At 47.3% G+C, this 13,776-nt stretch overlaps 1 protein-coding gene across 4 annotated transcripts in view; it reads right to left on the bottom strand.

Annotated features, from left to right (window-relative positions):
* Positions 1–13,776, bottom strand: part of DDR1 (discoidin domain receptor tyrosine kinase 1) — a 105,364-nt gene that overhangs the window by 61,960 nt on the left and 29,628 nt on the right. Inside the window, exon 1 of one of the 4 annotated variants that reach the window (XM_080991671.1) lies at positions 10,910–11,087. The exons of 1 other annotated variant lie outside the window; for it this stretch is intronic. The gene's annotated coding sequence lies outside the window, so the exon portion shown is untranslated. Of the gene's footprint in view, positions 1–10,770; positions 11,088–13,776 lie in introns of those variants that run through there. 2 more of the 4 variants (XM_080991670.1, XM_080991673.1) reach the window with 2 other exon arrangements.

Here is a 13,776-nt window from a genome sequence, read left to right on the forward strand (position 1 = left end):
GGTTAAGAACAGTTTCAGGTTAAGAACGGACCTCCGGAATGAATTAAGTTCTTAACCTGAGGTACCACTGTATTTTGCAGATGGCCTGAGCTTTATTGGGGCAGGGAGTGACTGTGTTCAGCTGATGATTGTGTCCAGGGTAATATAATAGCCAGCATGCTGTCCTCAGGCCAAAGCCCTCTCAAAATACACTGAGCCTCAGTTTCCTCCCCAAGAACATGAGGATTGCCGTGCTAGGTCAAGCCAAGAGTCCACTAATCTCAAATGTTTTATCAGCTGACAGTGGCCAGCCAGATGGAAGGTCACACGCAGGGCACCATGAGGATATACTTCCCATTCCTTTAAAAAAAAAAAAATCCTTAACATCTGGTGGCCAGAGGTAGACCATCTCAGAACATGGAGGATGGATTTTTGTGATCCTTCACAGGTGCATTCTTTAAAAGCTATTTAGACTGCAACCCTATTCCCATTTAGCTCAGAGTAATTCCCACTGAACTCAAATAGTTCACAGAGCAGCAACCCGAAAATGGGCATTTTCCACCATCACCCTTGGGCCATATGAGAAGCAACATCCATCAGTTGTTTCCAAACATCTTGTACAGACATCTTGTTCTGCCCAGGCTTTCGCTGACTATTACTGAATGGTTTTTTTTTTAATCTCTTTTTCAGGATGCTGCTTTCCTCCTTTTACGTTTGTTATCTCTTGTTTTTATTATACTGATTTATTGGGTGGTTTCCAAGTAGCACATTCCATTAGCACAAGGACTTCTGCCTTTGCAACAGAGCTCCTCAACCTTCTCCCCAAATCTGTTCTGGGGCTCACCCACCCTCTGGAGCAGATTTGGGGGGGGGCACAGGATGTGCACACGGAGCAAAGTAGGGGGGGAGTTCCGTTACACAAGTGAAAATCCTTGCGTTGATGGGACGACAAGTTAGCTAGATGCCACCCATTGCATTTATGAATAATTTTTATTAATCAACCAATCACATCAAATCAAACCAAATTACATAAATTCCAAATTACACAGCCGAATTTTAAATTTTTGTTGGGGGTACCCATATTTCAAGTTCCGAAGGGATCCAATCAACTTCTTGCTTCTTACTGCTGTTTTAATGTCCACAAATCTAACCTTATGATGTTCACAGTACTATCCAGTCCTTTCTTATTATTTTCCCACATCTCTTGTTGTTATTTTCATATATTTTTCCTTTCTCTTTGTGACCTCTGATAGTCTCCGCAAGCTGGTTAGAACAGTTTGTAATCCTGCGTGGATATTATTTTTTTTATCCAGTAGCCATATCCAGACGTTTTCCATATAACATCACTTCCATACATCAAAACAGTCTTAGCGTCATTAATCTTCACCAATCTGCCTCCTTTCTCAAAACCTCTGAGGAGATTCACTAGGAATGCTGTCTGAAAACACATCCGTTCTTCCTCCCGGCTATAAATCCTTTGGCAAGATGGCGACTCTGAATTAATTGCTGCGCCATTCCCAAAAGTTCTTATTGCTTCTCGGTCTCCATAAAGCATACTTTTGGTTAAAGTTTATCTCCAAACAGACCTTAATCATCCTGCTTGGGTCAGTTCAACCGACGATTCTAACGAGGAGGGGTTCTTGTAAATCACATGGAAGGAAAGTAAAAAAGGTTTTCCCCCCTCATTCAGCCCCGTTGTCAACATACCCCGCCTTTGGTGTATCTTCATCGTAAAATATTCCTGTTTCTCCAGCCCGTCGTCTTCTTTCGCAGAGGTCACTTAAATTAACAGACTTCACTCCCCTTCTTCACTTGAAATATGTGCATTTGCTTCTTTTGTAATTAATTATTCCAAATTGCTGCAACTAGTGCGCGATCAGAGACAGCGTCCAGGAGAGCCGATGTCCACACGGGGGCATTCTGCCTAGGGCCCTCACCCCCTTCTTTCGGGGGTGATTTATGGGCACAGCAGGCAAGGGCAGTGTTCCCCATTTCCTTGGGGCAACAAGGCAGGCTGCCTACTCCCATAACAGCCTCTTAATTACCCCGTGTGGGTCGGAGAGATGGTATTGTCGGCCATCTTCCAATGCGCCCCCAAGTGGCCCCCCACCCATTGCATTTATGTTGGGTTTTTCTGTGCCGCTTAAAGGTAAAGGTAAAGGGACCCCTGACCATTAGGTCCAGTCATGGCCGACTCTGGGGTTGCGGCGCTCATCTCGCTTTATTGGCCGAGGGAGCCAGTGTACAGCTTCCAGGTCATGTGGCCAGCATGACTAAGCTGCTTCTGGTGAACCAGAGCAGCACACGGAAATGCCGTTTACCTTCCCGCCGGAGCGGTACCTATTGATCTACTTGCATTTTGACGTGCTTTCAAACTGCTAGGTTGGCAGGAGCAGGGAGCGAGCAATGGGAGCTCACTCTGTCACGGGGATTCGAACTGCCAACCTTCTGATCAGCAAGCCCTAGGCTCTGTGGTTTAACCCACAGCGCTACCCACGCTGTGCCACTCAGAGATCTTTTCAGTACTAAGTGGTTTAGAAATGCTAATAAGCAAACAAATATGGCCGTACCTTGGAAGTCGATCTGTTCCGGAAGTCCGTTCAACTTCCAAAACCAAAGCGCGGCTTCTGATTGGCTGAAGGAAGCTCCTGCAGCTAATTGGAAGCCGCGGAAGACCTGTAGGGCATTCCGATTCCAAAAGAACGTTCGAAAACTGGAAGTCACTTCCGGGTTTCAATCATTCGGGAGCCAAAACATTCGAGAACTAGGGTGTTCGACTTCCAAGGTACGACTGTAGTTCTGCATCGAGATGTATAGGACTCCAGAGTTAATGTGGTAACTGCCACCATTCGTGGGAAGTTACTATAGGGGCATTCTGGTCTCCTACAAATACAGTGCAGCTTTCTTTCTTTCTTTGTAAAGGCTTGCTGCTTGCTCTTTTATATCGCGAAGATTCTTGATTAGGCCAACCTACGCTCACTTATCTAGAAACATAAATCTACTGAGCTCAAAAACACAGGATCAAGTTGCTTATTTTGCTCTTCCAGATCATGGAGAGGCGCATACCGAAGCCATCCTACTGCCTGCCTTCCCTCTGGGCCCCACTCCCAAGCTTGTCTTCTTAACCGTGTTAAGGACTAGAAACTTGCATGGCAAGCCACTTAAAGAGTCTCAGTTCTGCAGCAGAAAAACTGCAGCAGCAGAGAACTGCTTGTGTTCAAACCTGAATCCTTCCTGAAGCAACCACAGACCGACGGGGGATAAGCTTGCGCTAAGGGTTGATTAATGTGCCCCGACGGACATGAGAATATTGGGTTGTCAGAGAACGCTCTTAATGTCCTTTTGCCGTGTTCATCATTTTACACTGCCCCAGACAACTTCACCTCAGCTCCCTACAGGTTTCCATCTAAGAGACTGCTGATTCAGCCACAGCATCCCGCAAGGAGTGATTATTGGCAGAGGCGCCTGAATGTGTGGAGTGCTCCATCAATGATATGTTGCCTTTATTAACATGTCAGCTTAGTTAACTATTGAATATTACAGTTACCCGAGAGAGATACCCCATAATGGTGCAGCAAGGAGCAAACCACCCAGGAATGTTGGAAATCAACTTGTTGCCTTGTCCTCTACCTTTCTTCTTAGGCAATTTCCCCCTCCTTTCATGTTCCCAATCTCCCCACGGTCCAGACGCAGATTGTAAACTCCTTGGGGCAGGGGTCTTTTCACTTTGATTAAATAACAAACAATAACAATACTGACAGTGAATCAAAAAGGAACAAAGGCTGCAGCAAAGGGAGATACGGAAAGCGGCGGCTGTTCCACTGTTTTTGCTGAGAGACAAGCGCCAACATCTCCTCCGCTCCAGCAGATTAATTATAATTACAGTGGTACCTCGGGTTAAGTACTTAATTCATTCCGGAGGTCCGTTCTTAACCTGAAACTGTTCTTAACCTGAAGCACCACTTTAGCTAATGGGGCCTCCTGCTGCCACCGCGCTGCCGGAGCACGATTTCTGTTCTCATCCTGAAGCAAAGTTCTTAATCTGAGGTACTATTTCTGGGTTAACGGAGTCTGTAACCTGAAGCGTATGTAACCCAAGGTACCACTGTACTAGCTTAACTGGTGGTTGTGTTTGCTTGTTTTCCTTTTCCCTCCCCATCCCCATTTCCTTTTGTGTCGTGCCTTTTAGATTCTGAGGGCATAGACTGTCTTCTTTGTTGCTCTGGGAGCCTTTTTTGACTGGACATATGAGAATTTAATGTGTGGGTAGACCAAAAAAATGTTTGCAGACGAGTATTTACAGGTGCAATTGTCAGGGAACTGGGATCGGCCGCATCTCTCTACTAATGAGTGTGCATGTGAGAGTCAGGCGGTCAGAGAGCATCGCTAATGCCATTCCGCCTTGTTCGTTTACACATGTAGAGTGCGGCCTTCGACAAATTGCAGCCTCAGCTACTTATCTGCAAATCTCCCTAAGCAGAAACCAGAACTGAAGGCTCCACCGCTGGTGCGATCACGAAACAAGAGCTGGGAGGATTATCGCTAATAGCGAGCTCACTCTCCAAGCGCTGGTCCTTATGTAGCCAAAAACAGCTCTATCCTAGGCACAAGAGCAAGCTTGCTGAAGTCCCTAGATTTGCAAAAGTACACAGAAATCTACAGGAAGTGGGGGGGAGAAGGAATAAAAGGCAAGGAGGCCCCCAAAACAGCCCAATGCAAACTGAGCATGCTCAGTGGACACAGAATGCTGAGTGGCTGCTGGACAAGATCCAGGAAATGGAGATAAATGGAGTGTCCTGGAAATGGGCACTTGCGGTTAGCTGGAACCCTGAACAGGAAGCACACAACACTGCAACATTTTCTTCCCCATCCCGTTTATTTATTCCTAGCATCCTCGAACCCAGAGTTATCTGGGAATTCTAATAAACAAAAAAACCCAGGGTTCGGAAAGCTTCCGTCCGCCATCTTGATTCAAAATGGTGCCCAACCGTATCCAAGCACAGAAGCAAACCCACTCCTCGTTCTCAGGAGCCATCGTGCAAAACGTGGTTAAGATGTTTTTAAAAGAGACGTCCCTACAAATAGCAAACAGGCAACTTTCCAAATATATAGAAGATGGTGATTATGAATATTATTATATTCTGCCTTTCTTGGAAGGAGTTCAGGGCAAAACACAAGGTGCTTTGCTTCAACCACTTTTATCCTCCCAATAAGCCTGTGGGGTAGGCTATCTAGAGATAGACTGACTGATTCATGGCCTCTCAGTGAACCTCCTAGCTTAGTGGGAATTTGAGCCTGAGGCCTTGTCTGCGGAATGATCTCCAAACTGAAGGGTGTCTTGCCCTAACTTTAGATTCTACTATTTATTTACTTATTTTGTTTGTTCGTCCCCTTCTTAGAAGGCAACTCAAAGCAACTTGCACCAAAATAAGATAAAAAGCAACAATGAAACCTAAAAACACAACAATTCAAATAGAAGCCTGAAAACAAAGTTAACAACAAGAAGAAAAAGAAGAAGCCAGGACTACAGATCCCATCCCATGAAAAGAAGCCAGAGTGCTACTCTCCAAATTAAGGGCCAAAAGCTCAGAGGAACAAGAAAATACACGAGGTTAAAAACACACCATCTCACAAACACACACACCCCTTTTCCACTGGTTTTTTAAGAAGCTGATGGGTTAAAGTCATTCCTGGGATGTTGTTAATTATGTACCTCATGAGAATTATTTTAAGCTTTCTGTTTTATGATATACAGTGGTACCTTGGGTTAAGAACTTAATTCGTTCCAGAGATCCGTTCTTAACCTGAAACTGTTCTTAACCTAAGGTACCACTTTAGCTAATGGGGCCTCTTGCTGCTGCCATGCAATTTCTGTTCTCATCCTGAGGTAAAGTTCTTAACCCGAGGTACTATTTCTGGGTTAGTGGAGTCTGTAACCCAAAGTGTTTGTCACGTGAGGTGTTTGTAACCCGAGGTACCATTGTATTCTCCAATCAGAGTGGCTGGGTAAACCCAGCCAGATGGGTAGAGTATAAATGATAAAAATTTTATTTATTTATTTTATTGATGATGATGATGATGATGATGATGGACTGCCTGGTGACCACCTCTGGGGAAGGGCAGTCCAGATATAGATATACCGGTAGATACAGTGGTACCTCAGGTTACATACTCTTCAGGTTACAGACTCCGCTAACCCTGAAATAGTGCTTCAGGTTAAGAACTTTGCTTCAGGATGAGAACAGAAATCGGGCTCCGGCGGCATGGCAGCGGCAGAAGGCCCCATTAGCTAAAGTGGTGCTTCAGGTTAAGAGCAGTTTCAGGTTAAGAACGGACCTCCAGAACGAATTAAGTACTTAACCCAAGGTACCACTGTATAGAGATAGAGATAGAGATAGAGATAGAGATAGATAGAGATAGAGATAGAGATAGAGATAGAGATATATGGAAAACTACCACAAAACAACCAGCAACATCACACTTAGTATGCACTGGGTTGTTTCCACCCCCTTCCCCCCTTCAAAATGAAGATTTATTGTACTTCTACAAACCTCAGGGTTCCCCCGGGTCTCCAACTGACACCCCCTTTGCGCTTGGGTGGTGTCGTTTTGGCTGTGTAAGCCACGGCCCTCACTGGCTGGTGTCATTCAGACAGGTAAGGTGGGATGCTGGGAGCCCACACAGGATGTGCAGCTGCAGCCAACGGCATCCAAGGAATCCTGGCTTTGCCCCAATCCTCCTCCCTGCTGAGGTCCAGAGGGAGGAAGAAGCTGGCAGGCAGTTTCATTCACCCCCCTGGATGTAGGTGATGGGGACTTAAAGAGGACTTGAGGTTGGTGGGACAGTGACCCGTTTGCCCTCCTGGAAAAGCCTCCACCAGCCCGAACGCTGGATGCAGATGGCCGGAGGGAACTTGCGCACTTGTGGCAGTGCTGCTGCCTCCTTGTCCTATGTTGCGTTCTTTCCCAAAGGCATCCAACTGTCCACTGTGAGAACCATTGGGGGCCAGAGCCTGATACAGCAAGGAAAGCTTCTATTGAGTCTACTCTGACTGGCAGTGGAAGCTCCCCAGGATCTCCCCAGTCCTACCAGAAGTGTTAGGAACTGAACCCGCAACCATGAGCCAAGAAAGCACTCTGCCATGGATCCCCAATCCTTCTCTGAGATTCTTGTCCTTTGGCTAATTAAATACTGTTTGCAACACGCTCATGTCCCCTTTTACCCCGAATTACCGTAATCCATCTCAAAGAATGACCGCTCTCTGCTTCTGCACACACGGACATAACTAAGTTTTACCCTGAAATGAATGCACCCAAAGTTGCTCTTCACTATTCATGTTATTCATGTTATTTCCCTGCCAGTGTTAGATCTTCAGATTTATGCTAATCGCCAAATGGCACCTTAAACCACGGTTAGGGTCGCCACCAGAGAATGTCTACGCACCATCTTCTTTCTGAATGAAATTGCCAGTATTAGCATTCATTTTATTTCTATAGCGCTTTATATTTTAAAGAAAAAATCTCAAAGCAGTTTACAACACATTAAAAACATCAAATGAAACCACCCAGAATAAAACGAATTCAAGCTTCAAAGGAAATATTTCAGATCCTCCTCTAAGTGACATTTTCCTTTCCCCATATTTATTTACCTGCTTAATTTATATAGTTGCCCATAATGGAAATACTCTAGGAAGCCAGTGTCGTGTAGTGGTGAAAGTGTCAAACTAGGACCTGGGAGGGTGACCTAAGACAGGTGAACTGATGCCAGTGTACTGGAAGAAGCAAAGATCACCAGTTTCGAAGCAAACATTCTTCAGCATCAACTTCGTTGGACTGGTCATGTTGTGCGGATGCGTGATTATCGTCTTCCAAAGCAACTACAGTGGTACCTCGGGTTACATACGCTTCAGGTTACAGACGCGTCACTCTGCTAACCCAGAAATAGTACCTCGGGTTAAGAACTTTGCTTCAGGATTAAAACAGAAATTGTGCAGTGGCAGCAGCAGGATGCCCCATTAGCTAAAGTGGTGCTTCAGGTTAAGAACAGTTTCAGGTTAAGAACGGACCTCCGGAACGAATTAAGTACTTAACCTGAGGTACCACTGTATTCCGAACTTAAAAATGGAAAGCGTAATATTGGTTGTCAACAAAAGAGGTTTAAAGACTGTCTCAAGGCAAATCTAAAAAAATGTAGTATAAACACTGACACCTGGGAAACACTGGCCTGCAAGAGCTCCAGTTGGAGAACAGCCTTTACCAAAGGTGTCATGGGCTTTGAAGACACTCGAACTCAGAACGCAAGGGGAAAACGTGCTAAGAGGAAGGCACGCTTGGCAAATCCACACCGTGATGAACTCCCGCCGGAAACCAATGTCCCCACTGTGGAAGGACGTGTGGATCCAGAATTGGCCTCCACAGTCACTTACGGACTCATTGTTAAAACCATGTTTATGGAAGACAATCTTACTCGGCTACGAGTGATCGCCAAAGAAAGAAGAAGAGAGTGTCAAACTAGGACCCAGGAGGGTGACCTCAGTGGGTGACCTTGGTCCGCTCACAGCCTCTTAACCTACCTCAAGGGGTCGTTGTAGGGATTAACCAAGATTGGGGGGGGGGGGTTGAATCATGTACTCCTTGGAGGAAAAGGTGGAATATAAACTAAGCTACTCTGCTTGCCTGCTTAAGAAAACTGGAGGGGCCAGCCAGATGGAGATGCCCATCGCCAGCCTGGTATCCACAAATCTCCATGCAGTTGCAATTGGACCCTTGCCACTTGCAAAACGTGCCTGGCAAATTTCGAACACTGAGTATGACAAACGTTGGATACAAGCCAATATCCCCACTGGCGGTTTGAACCCCCTTGTGAACCATGTGGGGCTTCTGGCTACTGCTGCTGCCTCATTAAACATGGTGATTACAGGACAAGGTGGTTTAAAAACATCAGAAATCTGCCTTGCTGTGACGAACCCCAACCCTGTTAATAAAAATAATAATGCTTGTCTCTATGCACAGTGCTCTTCTCAAGAGGGCTCTCCCTGAATAATCACCATAATAAATCTCTAGCATTGCAGCCCTGGTGCATTATAGTAATAGTCTTGATTTCTAAACTCAAGTCCACGGTTGCTGTATTAAAACGCCAAGGAATTATTTGTTGCTGTTAGAATCCTGGCATTTCTCAGACGCCCAAACCTAAAGAGAGCCACTTCTTTTCCCCTGCTTGGAACCAGAGGGAAAGGTTAAGAGCTGTTCATCCATCGGCAAGCAGAAGGAAATCTCAAAACCCACCTGCCTTTCGAAAAGCAGCTGGCGTCACGGCTGAAAAATGGGAAATGAAGGGCAACTTTGCACATGCTGGAGTTTCAGGCCGCTGGCCGTAAAGCCTCTTGGTCAGAAAATCCAGATGAAAGGGGTGGGGAAGAGGGAAATCAATCAAAGGGTGGAATCTGATCTCGGTTTTTACAAGATGCACATTGTGGGAAACACAGATCAGAAATGACACCACGTCTCAGATAAAGGGTACTGGGCAGGGGGTGTTTGGAAACCTATTTTCCCCTAATCCCAGAAAACCGGGGGGGGGGGGGGCAGGGGGAAGAGAACCTAGCTGGGGTTGCCTTGGGATGTTTCACAGGTAATAATAATAATAATAAACCCTTCCATACAGAAAGCAGTCACATCCACAAACTAGCGCGCAATCTCTGAATCATCTGTGGTTAGATGTAAATACAGTGGTACCTTGGGTTACATACGCTTCAGGTTACATATGCTTCAGGTTACAGACTCCACTAACCCAGAAATAGTGCTTCAGGTTAAGAACTTTGCTTCAGGATGAGAACAGAAATCGTGCTCCAGCGGCACGGTGGCAGCAGGAGGCCCCATTAGCTAAAGGTTAAGAACAGTTTCAGGTTAAGTACAGACCTCCGGAACGAATGAAGTACTTAACCCGAGGTACCACTGTATATATCTGTACACTAATGCCAGCAGCGATTTCAGTACGTATTACTACATTTCCTTCCCACCTTTTCTTCAAGGCTGCGAACATGGTTCTCCTCTCTCCATGTCATCCGTACAACCACCCTGTGAGGTAGGTGGACTCAAACCCTGGTTCCCCAAGTCCAAGACCAACACACTAACCACTCCAACACACCGGCTCTCTTTGTGCAAATCCCCCAACGACATGAACAGGTGCAGCCCAGAGCCCAGTCCCACACTCTAACCACTACACCACACTGCCGACTCTCTTCCGAAAGAGCTCAAGAGCGGTGTACAACTGAAAGCGGGGGAACATATTATACATGTGCGAGTCACTGCGCATTCAGCGGTGCACACAATTGCGGGTAGGACGAGTTGGGTTGCATGCTAATTGCCACACAAAAGCGCAGCCCATTCGCGATGTCTGCCGCAGCCCTTAACGGTGAGGGAAAGGCACTCTGCCCACGATCAGGGACACTCTCTTCTTCGCACGTTCCAAGGGTTAAACCGGACGCCGAGGAGCTTCTGTTGCTAAGAGATGGGGAGCCCCAACGCAGCCTAAGAACTAGAGTCCAGAGGACACCCCGCTACGCCCCGAATCCACTTCTCTTGACACGTATGTATACAAAGCAAGCAGGCGGCAGGTGATAATGGCTTGAAGCCAAGCCCAGACCAGGAACTGGGAAGAAGCCCCAGTTTGTTTTCATTGCTTTATGGACTCCTCCTGCCTCGCCCGGGTTCGTCTCACTTTCAACGCTGGCTCAAGGTTACAAAAGGAAGGAAAAGGAAAAGGCGCACGGGAGTGGAGAGGTGGGGGGGTTACCTTTTCTGGGTTCTCCTCTTCAAACTCAAACAGTGCTTAAATCCACCTAGTTACAGAACAGGGTAAAATGCGGCGGAAAGAAAAGAGAGAATTAACTCCGCCAAGACAGAAAGATAGAAATTCCAGCTCCGGAGCTCACTCGGTAAGAGGAATAATCCAGCCGGGAACCAGGGCGCAGAGAGAAGGCGCGTCTGCCGTGCGCAAAAGCGCGAGCCGGAGCCGAGCCGCCTTGCAACTGGCGAGGGAAAAAGAGTCCTGCTCCGAAGTTGCACAGCCAGTTGCTCCCGGCTGATCTCATCCAGCCCGATTTGCATAGCTCTCTCTCTCTCTTCCCCTCCCCGCCTTGGCCGTCCTTGGCGGGGCGGGGACTCGGCTGCTGCCCGCGGCCGGCTGGCGCAGGAGCGTTGCAACGCGCGCGCTTCCCTCCCTCCCTCCTCTTTCCTTTCCTTTCTTACACCCACCTCTCCAGCCCGGCCCCCTCTCGCTTCGCATCGCCAGCGCGCCAGCCTCTCTGAAATTAACTCACGCCTTTTTTGCTCAGCTGTTGGCGGCCAGTTTCTCTCTTTCTCTCTCTCTCTCCCAAGAGAGGCCCCCCTCGCCTAGTTTGGTGGCGCTTGGATTGCGCCTGCAAGAGAGGAGAGGGAGAGAGAAGGGGGGTGGAGGCAGCGGCGGCTCCTCCTGGGCTGCTGTACCCCAAGGCGAAGCTGAGCTCCGAAAGTCGTCGGGCAAAGGTCTCTCCTCCCTCCGGCTTTCTGTCTGGACAGAAAAGGGCAACCTGGGAAGGATCTCTCTGTGATTTCTTTGTGAGAGATAAGATAAAGCCAAGTGTTCTTAAAGCGCCACTTCTCCAGCCTGCTCAGGAGGGAGAGGAAAGTTTCTCTTCAGCAATCAGTGTTCCAGATCTTTTTCTTTTATTGTAGCTGTTTGCTATGCCATGGCATGCGTGGCGCTGTAAAAAAAATAATAATAAAAACAACAAGAGGATGGAGGTGCTTTTATAGAATCATAGAATTGGAAAGTCGGAAGGGATCCCCCAGGGCCCTGTAGCCCAACCCTCTATTATGCAGGAATAAATCTAGAATTTGAGACGGTGGGAAACGGAGGAAGAAAATGATAACACGGGCAGAGATAAACAGTGGCAGAATACGTGTATGTGTGTGGTTGTTTAAACCACAGGTGATTTGTTGTGGGATCATTATTATTTAGTAATGTGTAATGAACTTTGTATAATAGAATGATAGTTATTTCCTTTGAGTAAACAACACTGTCCTTCCTCCAAGGAGCTCAGGCTACCCCAATTTTAACCTCACGACAATCTTTTGAGGCAGGCTAGGCTGAGGGAGGGGACGCGGGTGGCGCTGTGGTCTAAACCACAGAGCCTAGGGCTTGCTGATCAGTTCGAATCCCCGCGACGGGGTGAGCTCCCGTTGCTGGGTCCCTGCTCCTGCCAACCTAGCAGTTCAAAAGCACGTCAAAGTGCAAGTAGATCAATAGGTACCGCGCCGGCAGGAACATAAATGGCGTTTCCGTGCGCTGCTCTGGTTTCGCCAGAAGCGGCTTAGTCATGCTGGCCACATGACCCGGAATCTGTACGCCGGCTCCCTCAGCCAATGATGCGAGATGAGCGCGCAACCCCAGAGTGTTCCGCGACTGGACCTAATGGTCAGGGGTACTTTTACCTTTACCTTTTTAGGCTGAGGGAGAGTGGCAACTCAAGGTCACTCATCAAGATCCTGAAGAACTGTGATACCACGGCGCTCTCGCTTTCTAACATGGCACAACAGTGTGCAGAGGTGGCACTTACCAGCCTCCCCTCCCCCCCAAAAAAATATTTTATTCAAGTTGCCACCCCAGACAGTGTGGGGTAAGTTTAAAGAGGAAGGGGGCACAGCGGGTATCAGCAGCGAACCTTGATGGTGGGTCAGGAGAGGAACCCACAAGTTCCCACAGGTGCCCTATCCTTGCACAGCTGGCTTGCAACCTGATCTAAGGTAAGTTGCAATAGCAACATTATCACTGTGCAAATATACGGAGGAGGAGGAAGAAGAAGACGAAGACGAAGAAGGTCCCCAAATGGATCACAGTAGGTTGGATCTGAAAAAGTCAAGATTACTGAGCAGGGAAGAGTGAGAAGAGTTCTAAATATCACACCACCGGGATTTGTTTTGAGAAAGATATGTGACACTACAGAGGCCATCCAAGGTATTTGATAGTGTCCACAACTTTCCTGGACATTGCAGTGGCGTGTGTGTGTTTATGAATCATGCCATTATCAAACCCAGGATTTCCTGGCTTCAGGAATGACTTAGATCCTGCTTCTGTGCTGCCTGTGGGCATTCCACAATGCATCTCCTCTCTCCGGACTGGAAATTAAAGAATTGCTGAGAGTGAAAGCTAAGCTGGCACAAGGGCAAAGCGTGACAATAGAAAACCATTTCCCAGCAGCAAAGGTTTCCCCTTTGATTATGGACGAGCCAGAATGAGAAACTGATTAATACACGTGGACGTGACTTGTTTCATTTTATCGGGGGGGGGGGGACATTTTGCAGAACTTAGGAGCCAGCCAGGTTTTCCATGGAAAACTTGCAGGGGAGACCCAAATGCCAAGGCATGGAAGGTTCCTGCTCTTAATTGGTGGGTGCTGATCTCCTCCCCCTCTTCACCTCCATCTTCTCACAGCCGCTCTTATTACGACCAGAAGGGTAGCCGCGTTCGTCTGTTACAACAAAACACACACACACACACACCAGAGGAGAGAGAGGGAGAAAGGGCTGTGGCGTCTTAAAAACGAACAGATTTATTGTGACAGATGCTTTCGCACATCAGATGAAGTGGGATCTAGTCTACAAATGTTTATGCCTTAATAAATCTGTAAATCTATAAGGTGCCACAGAACTTTCTCCCCTGTGCGCGGTTGCAATTAAGTCACGTCTTTTAGAGCTGTGCCCTAGCACTGAGAGAAGTTCTACAGATGTGGCCCAAGAAGCCCTGGTTCAAATTAGGGAA

This window comes from Podarcis pityusensis, assembly GCF_964106645.2.
Source record: "Podarcis pityusensis genome assembly, chromosome: 2".
NCBI lineage: Eukaryota > Metazoa > Chordata > Lepidosauria > Squamata > Lacertidae > Podarcis > Podarcis pityusensis.